Genomic DNA, 19,772 nt, shown 5'->3' on the forward strand with positions numbered 1-19,772 from the left:
GATGAGATTTATAACATGGGGAAAGAGCGGGGGGAACGAGACTGACTGGATTGCTCTTCGAAAGAGCCGGCGCAGACTCGATGGGCCGAATGGCCTCCTTCTGTGCTGTGCTATTTTATGATTCTATGATTCTATGATATTACACCGGTAGCGATCGGCACAAGAAGCCGGAAGCTTTCAAAGGCTGCCTCTGAGAGATGGTGCAGTCCAGAGATGGGAGAAAGCAGCCCTGTTTGTAACTGAGAACCCGCACCTGTATTCCTGCAAACCGAGTGAAGTTCGGTGCAGATTGCAGCAGGACGGGCAGGGAGAATCAGCAACAGATCCCAGGTCACACAGCTGGGCAGCAGGTGCAACAGCGGCAGAAAGACAGGCCAATACTTGGACTCCGTTGCAGCAGCTCTAATAAATATTGACGCTCGCATCGTATTGCCAGCCTCGTTCTCTTTTCATCCGAGCAACCGCATTAATCAAGAAGTACACACAGTGAACGCTGGAAACGCACAGCAGCTCAATCAGCATCTGAATGAAAGACTTGTGGGGGGGTGATGGAGGATCTCACCTTAAAGCGCGGATCTTTCTCTTCCAGATGCTGGCCGGCCAGCTGCACCTTTCTCGTTTCGTTCCAAACTTCTGGCGTTCATGTTTTTCCTGCAGAATAATTTGGGTTTGATGTGTTAAAAATAAAGGCTTAGACAGTGCTCTTGGCATTATTATCGGAAGGACCTTTAACACGTTCGGATGGCATTCCTCTGCTATTTTAGTGCAGGCATGCTGACCCAATCAAAATAAACAGATTAGCACCTCCACTAAATGGAATGTCATACAAACTCGTTAACCCTTCGTCCGTAAGAACATAAGAACATAAGAATTAGGAGCAGGAGTAGGCCACATGGCCCCTCGAGCCTGCTCCGCCATTCAGTGAGATCATGGCTGATCTTCGGCCTCAACTCCACTTTCCCGCCCGATCCCCATATCCCTTGATTCCCCTAGAGTCCAAAAATCTAACTATCTCCGCCTTGAATATACTTAATGACTCAACATTCACAGCCCTTTGTGGTAGAGAATTCCACAGATTCACAACCCTCTGAGTGAAGAAATTCCTCCTCATCTCAGTCTTAAATGGCCGACCCCTTATCCTGAGACTGTGACCCCTAGTTCTAGACTCTCCAGCCGGGGGAAACAACCTCTCAGCATCTACCCTGTCAATCCCCCTCAGAATCTTATATGTTTCAATGAGATCGCCTTTCATTCTTCTAAACTCCAGAGAGTATCGGCCCAATCTACTCAATCTCTCCTCAATATTATCCCCATTCGCAATTTCTAAGCTAACGTCACATGGTCGTGCATTTTTTGGTCTGTATATGTGTGTGCCACTCAATTATAGAAACAAAAAAACATTCACATCTATGGCAGGACAGCTATTTACACTGTAAAAAAAACAAGGCTTGACAAGGTTAGGCTTAAGGGTGGAAAACAGCAGATGGATTTGAAGAGGAAATGGAAAACTGGAATGGAGAGAGATTGGAAACAAATATTATCTGGGGGAATTTTTCATCCTGGGAGGCAATGACTCTCTTGGGGATCACTCTTTACATAGAGACATAGGAACATAGAAGATAGGAGCAGGAGTAGGCCATTCGGCCCCTCGAGCCTGTTCCGCCATTTAATGAGATCGTGGCTGATCATCCAAATTCAGTACCCTGTCCCTGCTTTCTCCCCATATCCCTTGATTCCTTTAGCCTTAAGAAATATATCTAACTCCTTCTTGAATATATTTAATAAGTTGGCCAACTGCCTTCTGTGGTAGAGAATTCCACAGGTTCACCACTCTCTGGGTGAAGAAATTCCTCCTTATCTCAGTCCTAAATGGCTTACCCCTTATCTTTAGACTGTGACCCCTTGTTCTGGACTCCCCGACCATCGGAACATCCTTCCTGCATCTAGTCTGTCTAGTCCTGTTAGAATTTTATAAGTTTCAATGAGATCCCCTCTCATTCTTCTAAACTCTAGCGAATATAAGCCTAATCGACCCAATCTCTCCTCATATGTCATTCCTGCCATCCCAGGTATCAGTCTGGTGAATCTTCGCTGCACTCCCTCCATGGCAAGAATTCTTCTTCCTTACCATTTCCCTCAGTGACGTTGAAGAGGGAATTATACATCCGCTGTATAAATTAGCAGACAATACTAAATCATGTAGGAAGGCAAAGTGTATAAAGCATGCAGTTATGTTTCGAAGCAATCGAGAGAGGATTGGGCAGACAGTTGCCAAATGGCCTTTAATATCGTTAATGTAAGCGAGTATGTATTGGGACCAGCAACATTAAATGTGCCCATGCAGCGAGGGACAAACCTTACAGAGAGTGGAACGGGAAAATGAATTTGGAGGTCATGGTTGACCAGTCATTGAAACTCTCTCCACTGTGTGACACAGCAATTAAGAAGGCAAATAAAATGCTCAGATGTACAGCCAGAAGCATTGAGCGCAGGTCTGAGGAGAATAGAAGTAATATCAACTCTGTATAATGGAACACAATGTAAGTTCCCGAGCCTTAGGCAATCTTCATTCCGTAAAGATTAATCCAGTCACCCAGGAATAACTTTTAACCAACTTTATTCGTGGAGGCACAATAGGCTCAAAGCACAGGAACTGGATTAGGTTTCCCGCAGTGCTGCTCCGTCTCACTGCCGCACCACTGTTACATTACACAGGCAATAGCTTGTGATTAGCTGTTGCGTGCTTTAAGGAACTGTGATTACCACAGCAAGCCCTTCTTAAAAAATGGAATCATTGTTTGGGGGAATAAGGTGGTGTGGTGGATAAGCACCCTGCCCTTCTCCTCTAGAAGCTGGTCAGAATCCAATCCAGAATGAGAGGGTGAAGGTCCGCAGATATCTGCGCTCCTCTGATTCTGGCCCCCTGAGCAGCCCTGATTTTAATTGCTCAACCACTGGTGGCAGTGTCTTCAGCTGTCAAGGCCCTAAGTTCTTGAATTCCCTCCCTAAGCCTCTCCACCTCTCTTTCCTCCTTTAAGACATTCCTCAAAACCTACCTCCTTGACCAAACCTGCCCTAATATTGGCCCAGAAATTCGGGTCTCCACGGGTGAGTACGCACGGGGTACACACCCGTAGGCCCAATGGAAGTGCCGATTTCCTGCATGCACTGCGCATGCGCGTGAAACCGGAACTTCCGTTCCCCTGAAAGCAGGGGTTAAGAGGTCGAATGCGTGCGCGGGAGAGGCTGCGTGTGCGCATCGAACTTACGTTTTTTTTTACAGGTTTTCCCGGGAGGGTAAGTCTCCAGAATTTACACATTTAAAAAGCAGGTGTAAGGCCTGCTTTTTACAAGGTAAGTGGTGAATTAATTAAAATTAAAACATTTTTTCCACAGGTTTATTATTTTTAAATACTTTAAAGCAAGGTAAGTTTATTGTTAGCCCCGTTAGAAAATAAAATTACTTTTTTCAAAAATTTAAATTATTGTTTAAAATAGTTATTTCATGTAATTTATAGTTTATTTAAAAAATGTGATTTAAAAAAAAAATTATTTGAAGATTTAGTGATGTTTTGGGGCTCGTAGTATTTATAAGTTTTGACAGGTCTTATGAATGGAGCATTCCCTGCTCCGATTGGCTCCCCATGGCCCACGTGATCCCAGGGGCGCATCGCACTAACTGCGCCCCTGGGATATGCAAGCACTGCGTGCTGGCAGTTGGAGCAGGCCCAGGATCGGAATTCTACGGGGGCCCACAGCTCAATGGCCGGCGCGCAAGGTAAGTGCAGGTCGGGGGCTTGCACCCGCGGGAAGCCCCCGACCCGAATTTCTGGGCCAATATCTTTTTAGGTGGTTCAGTGTCAAATTTGTTTTACAACTCTCCTGTGAAGCACCTTGGGACGTTTTACTACATTAAAGGCGCTATATAAATAGAAGTTGGTGCTGTTGTTTCTTCCTCTCTGCCAGTTGTAAGCGCACCAGGTGAAACAACTTTGTATCTTCTCAATTATAGTGAGCATAAAGCCAAGGGATTCAATGCCCATAATGTGTTAGATATTGGCATTTAATTACAATCGCACTGTAAAGTTATAGGGATGGACCAAAAATGTCACTTTGGTGTCATCAGAGGTTTTCTTCTGAAGCAAGGGGTAAAAGTGCATTGTTGCTCCACCGTCTGCATATGGTTGTGCAATAGCTCATCTGGGAGCATTTGTTGGTCACGCTTGGGGGGGTAGCTCTTGACTTTGTGTGACCGTGTATTGAAATCATTGGAAATAAAATTGGGGCGAGCTGTAAAACAGGCTGCCGGCTCGCGATCACCCGTTTTACACAGTGGCACAGAGTCGCAAGCTACCCATGGTGTCCAAAGTGGAACGATGTCCCCTGCAACAACTTGATTAGAAACTGAAAGCTGATGGGTGGGGGGATCTAAAATAAGTTTTCAAAATGATGAGAGCCTCCGGGTAGTGGTTTCGAGGTTGTTTTCACTGGGTTGGGGAAATCAGTAACAAGCGAGCCATCGACTGGCGATTATCACAGGAAGAGTGAAAGGAGCAGCTGATAAAATGTTTTTCACACAGCATGTTAACAGAACAGGGAATGGTTTACTGCAAGTGGCAGTGACAATACAATCATTTAAAAAGGAATTGGATCAATATTTGGAAAGGAAGAATACAAAAGCATACGGGGAAGGAGCGGGGAAGTGGGAATAGAGTAGACAGTACCAGCTGAAGAGCTAGCAGCTGTACAAACCTGATGGGGCGAATGGCCTCCTTCTGTGCTTTTCTTTCTATGATCCCATCCTGAAACACAGGAACCTTGACATCATTTTAAGAACAGAAGGACATAAGAAATAGGAGCAGGAGTAGGCAATTTGGCTCTTCGAGCCTGCTCCGCCATTCAATAAGATCATGGCTGATCTTCGACCTCAACTCTACCTTCCCGCCCGATCCCCATATCCCTTAAGTCCCTTTGTTCCCAAAAATGTATCGACCTCTGTCTTGAATACACTCACCGACTGAGCCTCCACTGAGTTCCCACTCCTGATCTCTATCCAGAAAGCCTTGCTAGAAATGATATGTGTGTATGCATCAGGGGCGGGGGGGGGAGGGATTTTACAAGAAATTGGATTCTAATATTGCTCTACCAAGTGCAACAGAGGAAATCTTCCCCCCTCCTCTTCCCGGATAAGGACCGGATTGAATGCCTGCATAGTTGAATAGCTTTGTCGGCATTCACTGTCTGGGCCTCTTGTATGAAGAACGGGTACCTGGGCAAAGTACCAGAGGGCGCCTGGCACCCAGCAAACCCAACCCAGGCACGAGTCAATGTCTGCCGGTGAGAAAACAGCAGAGAGAGCTGGCCAAAACAACCGAAGAAAGGCATAAATCGACAAAACGGATATGCGAGTTGTAGGGTTCTCAAAATTCCCACATTCCCCGAGTTATTAATAAGGGTACCATAAACAAAATGGCTTCTGGACCTCGTGGCAGAAGCCTGCAAGATTGGAAAGCAGGGCCCTGCAAAAACGGCAGGTCAAATGACATGCCGGGGCCTGTGATTTCTGAAGCCAGACAATAGATAATGCAGAATACGCATTCTTCATTTTGAAACCAATCAACTCAGGAAAGTCTTAATCTTGAACCCATCAAACCTTTGCATAAATAATCGCTTACAGTTTAAACTGGCTGCCGAGCCAGGAAGATACCAATTCACATCATGAATAACAAACACCGAGACATTAAAAAGCATTTAACAACGGGGCAACCACCCGAAAAGCAGTTAAGTTGAACGGCTATAATCACTTTAACGAGCCCGCCAAAAATCGGACAAAGAACTAACCCTGATTTGGCGCGCAGATAACGAACCTCCGAAATAGTGTAATAGTAGGCCCACCGGTAACCGAAAGCACAGGACACACGGGACAGCAAGCGGGCAGGCGAGACGAGGCGAACGGCAAGGCCGATAAGCAGAGAAGGGCAGCATGGAGAAGCATTGGGGACGATCAGGTACACACTCTGGTCCCGAGATACTCGAAACTCAATGAAGCAGAAATGACCACGAGCACCGCGGTAACAAAGGTCCGGGTAAACCATACCTTCAGATCATTACCACTGCACAGGTAGTGATCTAGGCCACCACGACGAGCTAACACCGAAGACTGCCGGCCGAACCCCAACCGCAACAAAACTTCAACGACCAGGCCACCACCAGAAGAATGAAACCCGAAGTTTTTTTCCACTCTACAAGGTAAAGTACCCAACAAAGACTTTACTCCCTATCTCTAACGGAGAAGTGAGGGTACTTTACTCGGACGACCCCACCATCACGCCCTGAGACCATGTGGCGACGGCAGGCCCCAAAGGACGCCAAGAGCGAACCCCAAAACCGCAGCCAGCTTAATCGACAGGATCCGACCTGTCCAGAAACCCTTATTGGTGAGCATAATCCCTGGCCCCTCACAGCACAATTAGTTAGATATTGGGGGGTGGGACAAGGGTAAGGGATTAATACTGTGATTTTTCCCTCAATGTGCCGTGTGTTCCCCATTCCTAATTAAGTGTACTGTTGTAAGCCTGTAACTATTCCAGTAATTTTTCAGTGTTGTAATTTTATTGTGCCTTTTAATAAAAATACAGTTTTCTTGTACCAAACCAGTTGTCTACTCCAATTCTGTATCGCCACCTGTACCTAAGTCCGGTGTCTAGAACCCAGGGGTGTGGGAGCGATTCGAACCGCTCAGAGACAGTCAGAGGCAAGCTGACTGCACACACGCCACCCCCTACAGAGTAAATAATGATTCTTTGTAACTGGTTAATTTTTAAAAAGTGTGCCCATAGTATTGGACAACTGTCTTTTATCTAATTTATTTATTGACTATTCTGCCCAGTAAGCAAACTCCCTGCTGATGTCTGGTCATTTAAAGACACCAAGCACATTCCATTCAGCATTAATTCAAGCCTGGGCAATATTATGTTACATCCAACATTAGTCTCTGTGTGCGGGAAGGAGTAAGATGTAAATGTTTCGAAGAAGGAAAGAGAAAGTATGCAAGTTAACAATGCTTGTGTTCAAAGGTTGGTCCTCTGTATTTAAATGATGGTGTCTCCTCTTTTATGTCTTTCTTATAAAATTCGCATCCTTGTGTTCAAATCCCTACGTGGCCTCGCCCCTCCCTATCTCAGTAACCTTCTTCAGCCCTACAACCAATGTTGCCCCTAAGGTGCGCAGGCTGCTCACCAGCTGCGACCGTTGGGAAAAGATAGCGCGTATGTGACTGCGCAGCAAATTTAAAGGGACCGCGCACCAACAAAAAATGATAGGGAACATTGCCTACAACCCTCCCGAGGCCTCTGCGCTCCTGCAATTCTGGCCTTTTTACACATCCTCGATTTTCAGCACTCCACCTTTGGCGGCCATGCCTTCAGCTGCCAAGGCCCTAAGCTCTGGAATTCCCTTCCTAAACCTCTCCGCCTCTCTGCCTCTCTCTCCTCCTTTAGGAGCATAAGAAATAAGAGCTGGAGTGGGCCTTACAGCCCCTCGAGCCTGCTCCGCCATTCAATAAGATCATGGCTGAACATCGACCTCAACTCCACTTTCCCGCCCGATCTCCATATCCCTTGATTCCCCCAGAATTAAGTTGCTTCTTAAAACCTAGCTTTGTAACCAAGCTTTTGGTCATCTGCCCTAATATCTCTTTATGTGGTTCGTTGTCAAATAACACTCCTGTGAAGCGCCTTGGGACGTTTTACTACGTTAAAGGTGCTATATAAATGCAAGTTGTTGTTGTGCCACTCCTCAGCTGATAAGCAGCCTGCTCCCAAGTGTCACCTGTTGCTATGGTCACTCACTCTTCAACATTTTCTACTGTCAATCCTTGCCTACCTCCAACTGCAGGCCACCTGCGAGTGAATTATCAAACGTTCAGAAAGCCAAAGATCGACATTCGGGTCTGAAATGGATGGCGTGGACAGCTCTTCCCAACCAACGTGTAAAGTGTTTGACTAGGCATGTTATTTTGCCCAGTGCCCACGGCAATTCTAGGGAATAGTACGTCCTAGAAAGGAGGGACCCATATTGGCACATAAAAGGTTACTTGACTTGAAACTTAAAAAACAATAAACTTTTCTCAAATAATGCAAAATGGACCATGGAAGTCTATAAAGGATCTACCTCCTCTAATGTAACATGTTGTCCTTGTGACAACTGCAATAGTCCAGGAAAGGGGCAACCAGCACTTACCGTGTCAGCCGTGGCTCAGTGGACAGCACCCTTGCCTTAGTCAGAAAATTATGGGTTCAAGTCCCACTCCAGAGACTTGAGCACAAAAATCTAGACTGACGCTCCAGTGCAGTGCTGAGGGAGTGCTGCACTGGTGGAGGGTGCTGTCTTTCGGATGAGACGTTAAACCAGCACCCGGTCTGCTCTCTTAGGTGGATGTAAAAGATCCCATGGCACTATTTTGAAGTCCTGGCCAATATTTATCCCTCAATCAACATTACAAGAACAGACGATCTGGTCATTATCACATTGCTGTTTGTGGGAGCTTGCTGTGCGCAATTGGCTGCCGCATTTCATACAACACAACAGTGACTACTCTTCAAAAGCACTTCATTGCCTGTAAAGCGCTTTGAGGTCGTGAAAGGCGCTGTATAAATGCAAGTCTTTCTTTCTTTCTTTACTCCGTGTCTTGCTATCCTGCATTTACTGCAGCAGCCTTTCCTGATTGGTACCCAAATGTTATCCTCCGCTGACTGATACAAGCCACCCAGCTGATTGACTGTGGGAGTTTAAAATAATCACGCAAATGATAGTTTCATACACTTTCAAATCTGTTCCGGGTGCAACGTGGACACTAAAAGTGTCTCAATGCGATGATGCATTAGTGCAGAATGACCTGGCATACGCTAGCACAGCTTTGCAATGCTAATAATGCAATCTCACACATTCATACCCTTTCAGTCCTGAGAGGCTGCTAATTGGAATAGAAACCAGGGAGCTTTAAAGGACTATCGCAGGCCTGGAGGTATCGGTATATCATGCATAGCTGGGGTGATTTTAACTTTGGGCGAGAGTGTGAAACGGGCGATGTCGGATCAGCCACCCGTTATACATCCCTTCCGATTATCATTTAACTTCAACGGGAGTTTAACACTTATTGGCCAAATTCAAAATGACCCCCGGTGTATGACTGAATCCTTTCAATTCTAGGGAATATGTTGACACCCTTACGTCTTATTTCCTTCCCACCGACACCTGGGAATCCCTGGTCCAAGACCACACAAAGTGGAGGAGAAGCATCCGAGAAGGCGCCGAACACTTCGAGTCTCTTCGCCGGGAGCAAGCGGAGGCCAAGCGCAGGCAGCGCAAGGAGCGCACGTCAACCCAAGCACCCCACCCACCCGCCCCTTCAACCACCGTCTGCCCCACCTGTGACAGAGACTGTCGGTCCCGCATTGGACTCATCAGTCACCTGAGAGCTCATTTTTAATGTGGAAGCAAGTCATCCTCGGTTCCAAAGGACTGCCTAAGAAGAAGAGAATGCCTCATTAACATAACATACTAGGCATTATATTGGAACAACTTTTCTTTTGGCACACCTTTTGCTCCTGGAGGTGAGGTTTTTCAGTGCTGGGGAAAGGCACCCAGTAACAGCATCAAAGCATGCCCCGGTCATGGGTACGGTAGCGTAGTGGTTATGCTGCGGGACTAATAATCCAAAGGCTAGGAATAATGATCCAGAGACATAAGTACAAATACCCACCATGGCAGCTGGGGAATTTAAATTCAGTTAATTAAATAAATCTGTAATAAAAAGCTAATATCAGTGTCTGTGAAACTACCAGATTGCCGTAAATGACCATTTGGTTTACTTAATATCCTGTAAGGCAGGAAATCTGCTTTCTTTACCCGGTCTGGTCCTAATTGTGACCCCCGACCCACAGCAATGTGGTTGACACTTAACTGCCCTCTGAAATGTCTAGCAAGCCACTCAGTTGTCAAGAAATAACAACAGAAAATGCTGGAAATACTCAGCAGGCCAGGCAGCATCCGTGGAGAGAGAAACAGAGTTAACGTTTCAGGTCGATGACCCTTCGTCGAAACTGGAAAAAGCTGGAGATGTAACAGATATTAAGCAGGTGCAGAGACAGGGGGGGGGGCGTTGGGAGGGGAGGAAGGAATGAAAGAACATGCTGTGCTTATGTAAGAGGCAGGAAAGATAAAATGTTGCAAATGGAAAAATAATACAGCATGAAAAATGCGGCCGGGGTTATTGTCTGAAATTGTTGAACTCTGTGTTGAGTCCGGCAGGCTGTAAAGTGCCTAATCGAAAGATGAGGTGCTGTTCCTCGAGCTTACGTTGAGCTTCATTGGAACAATGTAATAGGCCGAGGACAGAGAGATCAGAGTGGGAGTGAAGTGGAGAATTAAAGTGACAGGTGACCGGAAGCTCAGGGTCACCCGTACGGACTGAACGGAGGTGTTCCGCAAAGCGGTCGCCCAATCTGCGTTTGGTCTCCCCAGTGTAGAGGAGACCGCATCGTGAGCAGCGAATACTGGCTGACCACCAAAGGCAATTGGGAAGGGGCAACAAATATCCATAACCTGTGAATGAATAAAAAAAAGTATAGTAGGGAAAAGCTTTCTCTATTGCAGTGTTTATCATGTTTCCTGTGTGGGAGCCACCGCATGCAGGTACTGACACTCTCCCAGCGACCCCTGACAATACTGACATACAGCCCATGACCCCTGACAATACAGACATACTCCCAGTGACCCCTGACAATACTGACACACTCCCAGCGACTCCTGACAATACTGACACACACCCAGTGACCCCTGACAATACAGACATACTCCCAGTGGCCCCTGACAATACTGACACACTCCCAGTGACCCCTGACAATACAGACATACTCCCAGTGAGCCCTGACAATACTGACACACTCCCAGTGACCCCTGACAATACAGACATACTCCCAGTGACCCCTGACAATACTGACACACTCCCAGCGACCCCTGACAATACTGACACACTCCCAGTGACCCCTGACAATACAGACATACTCCCAGTGACCCCTGACAATACTGACACACTCTCAGCGACCCCTGACAATACTGACACACACCCAGTGACCCCTGACAATACAGACATACTCCCAGTGATCCCTGACAATACAGACATACTCCCAGTGACCCCTGACAATACTGACACACAGCCCGTGACCCCTAACAATACTGACACACTCCCAGTGACCCCTGACAATATTGACACACACCCAGTGACCCCTGGCAATACAGGCATACTCCCAGTGACCCCTGACAATACTGACACACTCCCAGCGACCCCTGACAATACTGACACACTCCCAGTGACCCCTGACAATACTGACACACTCCCAGTGACCCCTGACAATACTGACACACTCCCAGCGACCCCTGGCAATAATGACACACACCCCGTGACCCCTGACAATACTGACATACTCCCAGCGACCCCTGACAATACTGACACACTCCCAGCGACCCCTGACAATACTGACACACTCCCAGCGACCCCTGATGATACTGACACACTCCCAGCGACCCCTGACAATACTGACACACTCTCAGAGACACTGGACAATACTGACACACACCCCATGACCCCTGACAATACTGACACACTCCCAGCGAACCCGAACAATACAGACACACACTCAGCGACCCCTGACAATACTGACACACTCCCAGCGACCCCTGATGATACTGACACACTCTCAGAGACACTGGACAATACTGACACACTTCCAGAGACACCGGACAAGACTGACACACTCCCAGAGACACCTGACAATACTGACACATGCCCAGTGACCCCTGACAATACTGACACACTCCCAGCGACCTCTGACAATAGTGACACACCCTGGGCACTCTGACAAAACTGACAAACTCCTAGGGACCTCTGACAATACTGAATCACTTCCAGCGACCCCTGACCATACTGACACACTCCCAGGAATACCTGACAATACTGACACACTCCCAGGAACACTGGATAATACTGACACACTCCCAGGAACACTGGATAATACTGACACACTCCCAGGAATACCTGACAATACTGACACACTCCCAGGAATACCTGACAATACTGACACACTCCCAGGAATACCTGACAATACTGACACACTCCCAGGAATACCTGACAATACTGACATACTCCCAGGAATACCTGACAATACTGACACACTCCAGGGACCTCTGACAATACTGACGCACTCCCAGTGACCCCTGACAACACTGACACACTCCCAGGAATACTTGACAATACTGACACACTCCCAGTGACCCCTGACAATACTGACACACACCCAGTGACCCCTGACAATACAGACATACTCCCAGTGACCCCTGACAATACTGACACACTCCCAGTGACCCCTGACAATACTGACATACAGCCCGTGACCCCTAACAATACTGACACACTCCCAGCGACCCCTGACAATATTGACACACACCCAGTGACCCCTGACAATACTGACACACAGCCTGTGACCCCTGACAATACAGACATACTCCCAGTGACCCCTGACAATACTGACACACAGCCCGTGACCCCTAACAATACTGACACACTCCCAGCGACCCCTGACAATATTGACACACACCCAGTGACCCCTGACAATACAGGCATACTTCCAGTGACCCCTGACAATACTGACACACTCCCAGCGACCCCTGACAATACTGACACACTCCCAGTGACCCCTGACAATACTGACACACTCCCAGTGACCCCTGACAATACTGACACACTCCCAGTGACCCCTGACAATACTGACACACTCCCAGCGACCCCTGACAATACTGACACGCACCCCGTGACCCCTGACAATACTGACATACTCCCAGCGACCCCTGACAATACTGACACACTTCCAGCGACCCCTGACAATACTGACACATTCCCAGCGACCCCTGATGATACTGACACACTCCCAGCGACCCCTGACAATACTGACACACTCTCAGAGACACTGGACAATACTGACACACACCCCATGACCCCTGACAATACTGACACACTCCCAGGAATACCTGACAATACTGACACACTCCCAGGAATACCTGACAATACTGACACACTCCCAGGAATACCTGACAATACTGACACACTCCCAGGAATACCTGACAATACTGACATACTCCCAGGAATACCTGACAATACTGACACACTCCCAGGGACTTCTGACAATACTGACGCACTCCCAGTGACCCCTGACAACACTGACACACTCCCAGGAATACTTGACAATACTGACACACTCCCAGAGACACCGGACAATACTGACACACTCCCAGAGACACCGACAATACTGACACACTCCCAGAGACACCGGACAATACTGACACACTCCCAGAGACACCGACACTACTGACACACTCCCAGAGACACCAGACAATACTGACACACTCCCAGAGACACCGACAATACTGACACACTGCCAGAGACACCGGACAATACTGGCACACTCCCAGGGACCCCTGACAATACTGACACACTCCCAGGAATTTCTGACAATATAGACACACTCCCAGCGACCCCTGACAATACTGACACACTCCCAGAGACACCGGACAATACTGACACACTCCCAGTGACCCCTGACAATACTGACACACTCCCAGTGACTCCTGACAATACTGACACACTCCCAGGAATTTCTGACAATATAGACACACTCCTAGCGACCCCTGACAATACTGACACACTCCCAACAACCTCAGACAATACTGACACACTCCCAGGGACCTCTGACAATACTGACAGATTCCCAGGGACCTGTGACAATACTGACACACTCCCAGCGACCTCTGACAATACTGACGCACTCCCAGAGACACCGGACAATACTGACACATTGCCAGGGACCCCCAACATATATTAACACACCCCCAGCGCACCCCTGCAAACACTAACACACTCCTTGATTCGTCACCAGGCTTGGGTGTGGATAAGGTCACAGCCACAATGTGCCCACAGATTTTTGCCCATGATTTATGTGTGCAGACAAACGTAATCCACTCTCAGTCCCCAGGGGCGTATTCATTGATGTTGGTCATTCTGACAGACAACTTACAAAGTGACCTGGCTTACCTTTGCTCTTGATTTTCCCTGTTCCATGTGGATAATGGGGAGGCACGGTTCAGACACAGGAGAAGTCATGTTTAAACAGTGTGCACCTGAGACGGAGTTGGATTGTGTGAGAGAGAGAGAGAGAGGGAGAGAGAGAGCAAGATCCAGATACCAATTCTAACCCATTAAAAAAAAACTTTAAAAATAGGGGAATAAAATCCAATTAGTGAATGGAGCTCCTGGGAGACTTATGTCGCCTCCATTAATAGACTGAGTGATCCATGGAACTGATCTGAATATTCAAATTGACCACATTACAGGAAAGATGTGATTGCACTAGAGAGGGTACAGAGGAGATTTACGAGGATATTGCCAGGACTGGAGAATTTTAGCTTTGAGGGAAGATTGGATAGGCTGGGGTTGTTTTCTTTGGAACAGAGGAGGCTGAGGGGAGACTTAATTGAGGTGTATTAACTAATGAGAGGCCGAGATAGAGTGGACAGGAAGGAACTAGTTTCCCTTGGCAGAGAGGTCATTAACCAGGGGGCATAGATTTAAAGTAAATGGTAAGAGGTTTCGAGGGGATTTGAGGGGAAATGTTTTCACCCAGAGGGTCATGGGGGTCTGGAACTCACTGCCTGAAAGAGGCACATTCAAAAAGAACTTGGATGTGCACTTGAGGTGCCGTGGCCTACAAGGCTACGGACCAAGAGCTGGCAGGTGGGATTAGGATGGATAGCTCTTTGTCGACCAGCGTGGACACGATGGGCTGAATGGCCTCCTTCCGTGCTGTAAATTTCTATGAGTCTATGATCTGCATATCCTCTCAAATTAGGGACCACGAGAATGTTTATCTTTCAAAATGTGCGGTGGGCAACCGTGGAGTAGAAATTCGAATCCTTGAATGTTGAACTTCACTCTGAAAATGCCCACTGGTCTGTACACTGTGACAACGCCCGGATATATTGAGCTTTGCAGCTCTGAGAGAAAGGGTAACTGGCTCGGGTAAACCTGGCTTGTGAACGTGTTCAGTTACACATACAACCCCGAGTCCTTGTATCGAACCTTGATTAGTCCACACTTGGAGTACTGTGCACCGTTATGGTCGCCATATTATAAAAAGGCTAAAGGGATCAAGGGATATGGGGGGAAAGCAGGGACAGGGTACTGAGTTTGGATGATCAGCTATGATCTCATTAAATGGTGGAACAGGCTCGAGGGGCCGAATGGCCTACTCCTGCTCCTATCTTCTATGTTTCTAAAAAGGATATAGAGGCACTGGAGAGGGTACAAAAAAGATTTACAAGGATGATACCAGAAATGCGAGGTTATACCTATCAGGAAGGGATGAATAGGCTGGGTCGCTTTTCTTTTGAAAAGGGAAGGCTGAGGGATGACCTAATAGAGGTCTTTAAAATTATGGCAGGTTTTGATAGAGTAGACTCAGAGGGGGCGAGATTTGGTTATGCCCCGTTTGGGGGCAGTAACTGAATTAGCGCCTCGCATTTAGCACCCGGAGCTTACTTGGGGGTTACCCTGGGGGCTCCACTTCCTCTCAGGGTGGTGCATGGGGCACAAAGCGCAGTAGTGCTGGAGCACTGATGCGTTTCAGCGCCCCTCCTCTTCCGTTAAAGAGGAGGGCTGCTGCGCACTCTGCAGGCCGTTTGATAGCCTCCATTAGCCCACCAGGGCGGCGTGGTGCCGTGGCCGCAGCCTGGCACTGAGACGCGGTGCCGGACGGTGTGATGGTGGCCACGGACCATGCCAAGGGCCGCCAACAGGGGCCAACCTGAAGGTCGGCCAAAATAAAAAATGTCGGCGCGGGGGCGCAGCCATAACGCCCCTTTAATTAGTGCCCCGCCAGCGGTATGCCGCCCGGCTCGCGGGGCGCTAAGGGGTCGTGTCGCTCGTTGATGAAGTCATCGCCGGCGGCACAGTGGCCCGGGGCGCTACTGGAGGGGGCATGGCGCTATTGGCTAGCGCCTCAGTAGCGCCCTGCCGAAATTCTCGACAGGCGCTATTAGCGCCCACGCCCGGGTGATACACCCTTTGCACCCCGTTAGCGCCCCCAGGAGGCGCTAACAGTGGGCGCAAAGGAGGCGAATTTCACCCCAGAGAGAATGTTTCCACTTGTGATGTAAAGCAAAGCTAGAGGCCAACAATATAAGATAGTCACCAAGAAATCCAATAGGGAATTCAGAAGGAACTTCTTTACCCAGAGAGTGGTGAGAATGTGGAACTCGCTGCCACAGGGAGTGGTTGAGGCGAATAGTATAGATGCATTTAAGGGGGGGCTAGATAAGCATATGAGGGTAAAGGGAATAGAGGGTTACGCTGACAGAGTTAGATGAGGAAAGACGGGAGGTGGCTCGAGTGGAGCATAAACTCCGGCATGGACTGGTTGGGCCGAAAAGCCTGTTTCTGTGCCGTATATCCTTGTAATCCTATGTAATTCCTATTGATCCCATTAAAGGACTTATATAGAATTACAAAGTATTTACAGCACAGAAACAGGCCATTCGGCCCAACTGGACCATGCTTTAAGCTTATGCTCCACACATGAGCCTCCTCCCACACCTCGTCATCTCTCCCTATCGGCCTATCCTTCTATTCCTTTCTCCCTAATGTGTTTATCTCGCTTCCCCATAAAATGCATCTGAGCTTCTGGAATATAATTGCTTGAGTGACATTTGCATTTGGACATGTGAATAACTGTGGTTCCACGGGCTAGAAATTCGCCTCCGACGCTGGTGCAAAGCGGGCGGTGTCGGATCGGCTGCCCGTTCCACGCAGCGTCTAATATTCAAGTCCAATGCAGACAATGGAATTCAATATCAGGTGCCACTGCCTGAGACAAATCTCTAGCCCGATGTCTCTGTCCCAGTCTCATAAATTCTGGTGTTGTTGGCCAGTGTAGGAGCAAGGAGCTAGACAAGGGAACTAGATGTAATATCTCCAAGTTTGCAGACAACACAAAGCTGGGTGGGCGTGTGTGCTGTGAGGAGGATGCAGAGAAGCTCCAGTACGATTTGGACAGGTTGGGCGATTGGGCAGAAGCATGGCAGATGTAGTATAATGTGGATAAATGCGAGGTTATCCACTTTGGTGGCAAAAACAGGAAGACAGATTATTATCTGAACGGCAATAGATTGGGAAAAGGGGAAGTGCAACGAGACCTGGGTGTTCTTGTGCACCAGTCGCTGAAGGTAAGCATGCAGGTGCAGCAGGCGGTTAAGAAGGCAAATGGTATGTTGGCCTTCGTAGCGAGAGGGTTCGAGTACAAGAACAAGGATGTCTTGCTGCAGTTGTACAGGGCCTTGGTGAGACCACATCTTGAGTATTGTGTGCAGTTTTGGTCGCCTTATCTGAGGAAGGATGTTCTTGCCATGGAGGGAGTGCAGCGAAGATTCACCAGGCTAATACCTGGGATGGCAGGAATGACGTATGAGGAGAGATTGGGTCGATTGGGCTTATATTTGCTGGAGTTTAGAAGAATGAGAGGGGATCTCATTGAAACTTATAAAATTCTAACAGGACTAGACAGACTAGATGCAGGAAGGCTGTTCCCGATGGCAGGGGAGTCCAGAACCAGGGGTCACAGTCTAAGGATAAGGGGTAAGCCATTTAGGACAGAGATGAGGAGGAATTTCTTCACCCAGAGAGTGGTGAACCTGTGGAATTCTCTACCACAAAAGGCAGTTGAGGCCAATTCATTAAATATATTCAAGAAGGAGTTAGATATATTTCTTAAGGCTAAAGGGATCAAGGGATATGGGGAGAAAGCAGGGACAGGGTACTGAATGTGGATGATCAGCCATGATCTCATTAAATGGCGGAGCAGGCTCAAGGGGCCGAATGGCCTACTCCTGCTCCTACCTTCTATGTTTCTATGTAACCCTAGTGGAGCAGTGATCTGAGGTACTGGAATCCCTGAAGCTGGAATCACCGGGGCCCTGATCAGCAGTTAGACAGTAAAGGCGTTCTGCATTACAGAGCTGGTTCGTTGTCGAGCTCCTGAGTTCAGCCTGTGTCACTGTGTTCTTTAATATTCAGCAGACACTCTGGGGGGTAATTTTAACCAGCTCGCCAGGCGGGAAACCCACGGGAATCGGGTGGAATGCCGGTTTTACACCCCGTCAATATTGCTCTCCATTGACTTCAATTGAACCCCGTGTCGCACCCGAACCTGATGGGCGGGTTAGGCTAAGATTAACCTGCCCCCCCTCCCCGGAGATTCAGTATTATTACACTAGGGTTTACCAGGAGATGGGGCAAAGGCGGGTAGATGGAGTTAGGTTGCAGATCAGCCATGATCTCATTGAATGGCGGAGCAGGCTCGAGGGGCTGAATAGCCTCCTCCTGTTTGTGTGTTGCTCATCAGGGGGAGGACAACCTCACCTGATTTTTTTGGCCCTCCTTAGTCTCAGGGAACAGAAGCCAATGAGACGCTTGTAGTGCCATCGCAGCCCAACACAGATCTGTAAGACATAGTTACAATTAGCAATGGAGCCATGAGCAAGCAGACTATCAAAATATAACTAACAACGATTGAGTTCGATAGAGGGTGCAGATTTAAAAAATGATTTTCGGTTCCATTCACCTGACTTAAATATTCATTTTGCAGGTAATCACTTCAAATGGTGTTGTGTCGACTATAGTAAAACAAGAAAAGAAATTCACAAATGAGAAAAGATGCAAACAGTATATTACCGGTGGATGATTATTAGTGTGAGTTTTATTATGTGGACACAGCACCCCTAATTAATATATTCATTGACAAAGAGCTGCCAAATCATTAAATGTTCTTGAAAATGATAAAGTGATTTACATAACACAAGAAATATCTACTGCTGGTTTGTAGAGGTTAATATCAGGGAAATAATTAGACTTGCATAATATGTTATGGCGGTCGCATATTAATGCGGGCCACGAGCCAATTAATCATCGGAACATCAATATCTAATTTGCATAAAATTATCCTCGTTAAGGAGTCCACGTTTCAGCTGACATGGTTTCCTCATCAATAATGTAAATTTGGATTCTAATGCTCGGAAGTGAGAAGGACAGCCTATAGAAATTCAAGCGGTGACATGTTGAAGAATAGGGTATAATCTCCGTGCCTTTCACTCTCGTATCAGTGAGCTACTGCAATCCTTTGGAAATATTCAGCAAAGTGCATTTAAAAACATATATCGGCAATAAATGTCATTGACTGGTTTTTGCAACAAACAAAAAAAACTAGTTTATCCCCTTTCCCTCCAAGTAAAAGGTTAAGTCCTTGGGGCAGTAGTTCCAAGGACACACATTTTTAAGTTAAATAATCTGCCTGCGTGGGGTGGGAGAATTGGGCGGGGAACATGCCTGTTTGGCTCAGTAACTCCCGGCCAGCACCTTGTATCAATGACTGTACTGAGGCTCATTTAGCTCCCTCACATTGTCAGGCCCAGGAACTCATAGCTGGTTCCCTCAAGTAACAATTAATAAAGAAAGAAAGAACTTGCATTTATATAGCGCCTTTCACGACCTCAGGGCGTCCTAAAGCGCTTTACAGCCAATGAAGTACTTTTTGAAGTGAAGTCACTGTTGTAATGTGGGGAAATGCGGCAGCCAATTTGCACACAGCAAGCTCCCACAAACAGCAATGAGA

The 19,772-nt window shown here is 47.5% G+C and overlaps 1 long non-coding RNA gene across 1 annotated transcript in view; it reads right to left on the bottom strand.

Annotated features, from left to right (window-relative positions):
• LOC147116714 (uncharacterized) overlaps window positions 1–4,809 on the bottom strand; it is a 39,069-nt gene extending 34,260 nt beyond the window's left edge. Inside the window, exons 1-2 of the long non-coding RNA XR_015078618.1 lie at window positions 4,753–4,809; window positions 563–651 (exon numbers count right to left, since the gene is read on the bottom strand). This is a non-coding gene — a long non-coding RNA (uncharacterized LOC147116714). The remainder of the gene's footprint in view (window positions 1–562; window positions 652–4,752) is intronic.
• Between the last annotated feature and the right edge of the window lie 14,963 nt (window positions 4,810–19,772).

Source organism: Somniosus microcephalus, chromosome 6 (genome assembly GCF_052327205.1).
Source record: "Somniosus microcephalus isolate GS21.2 chromosome 6, FLI_Smic_1.0, whole genome shotgun sequence".
NCBI lineage: Eukaryota > Metazoa > Chordata > Chondrichthyes > Squaliformes > Somniosidae > Somniosus > Somniosus microcephalus.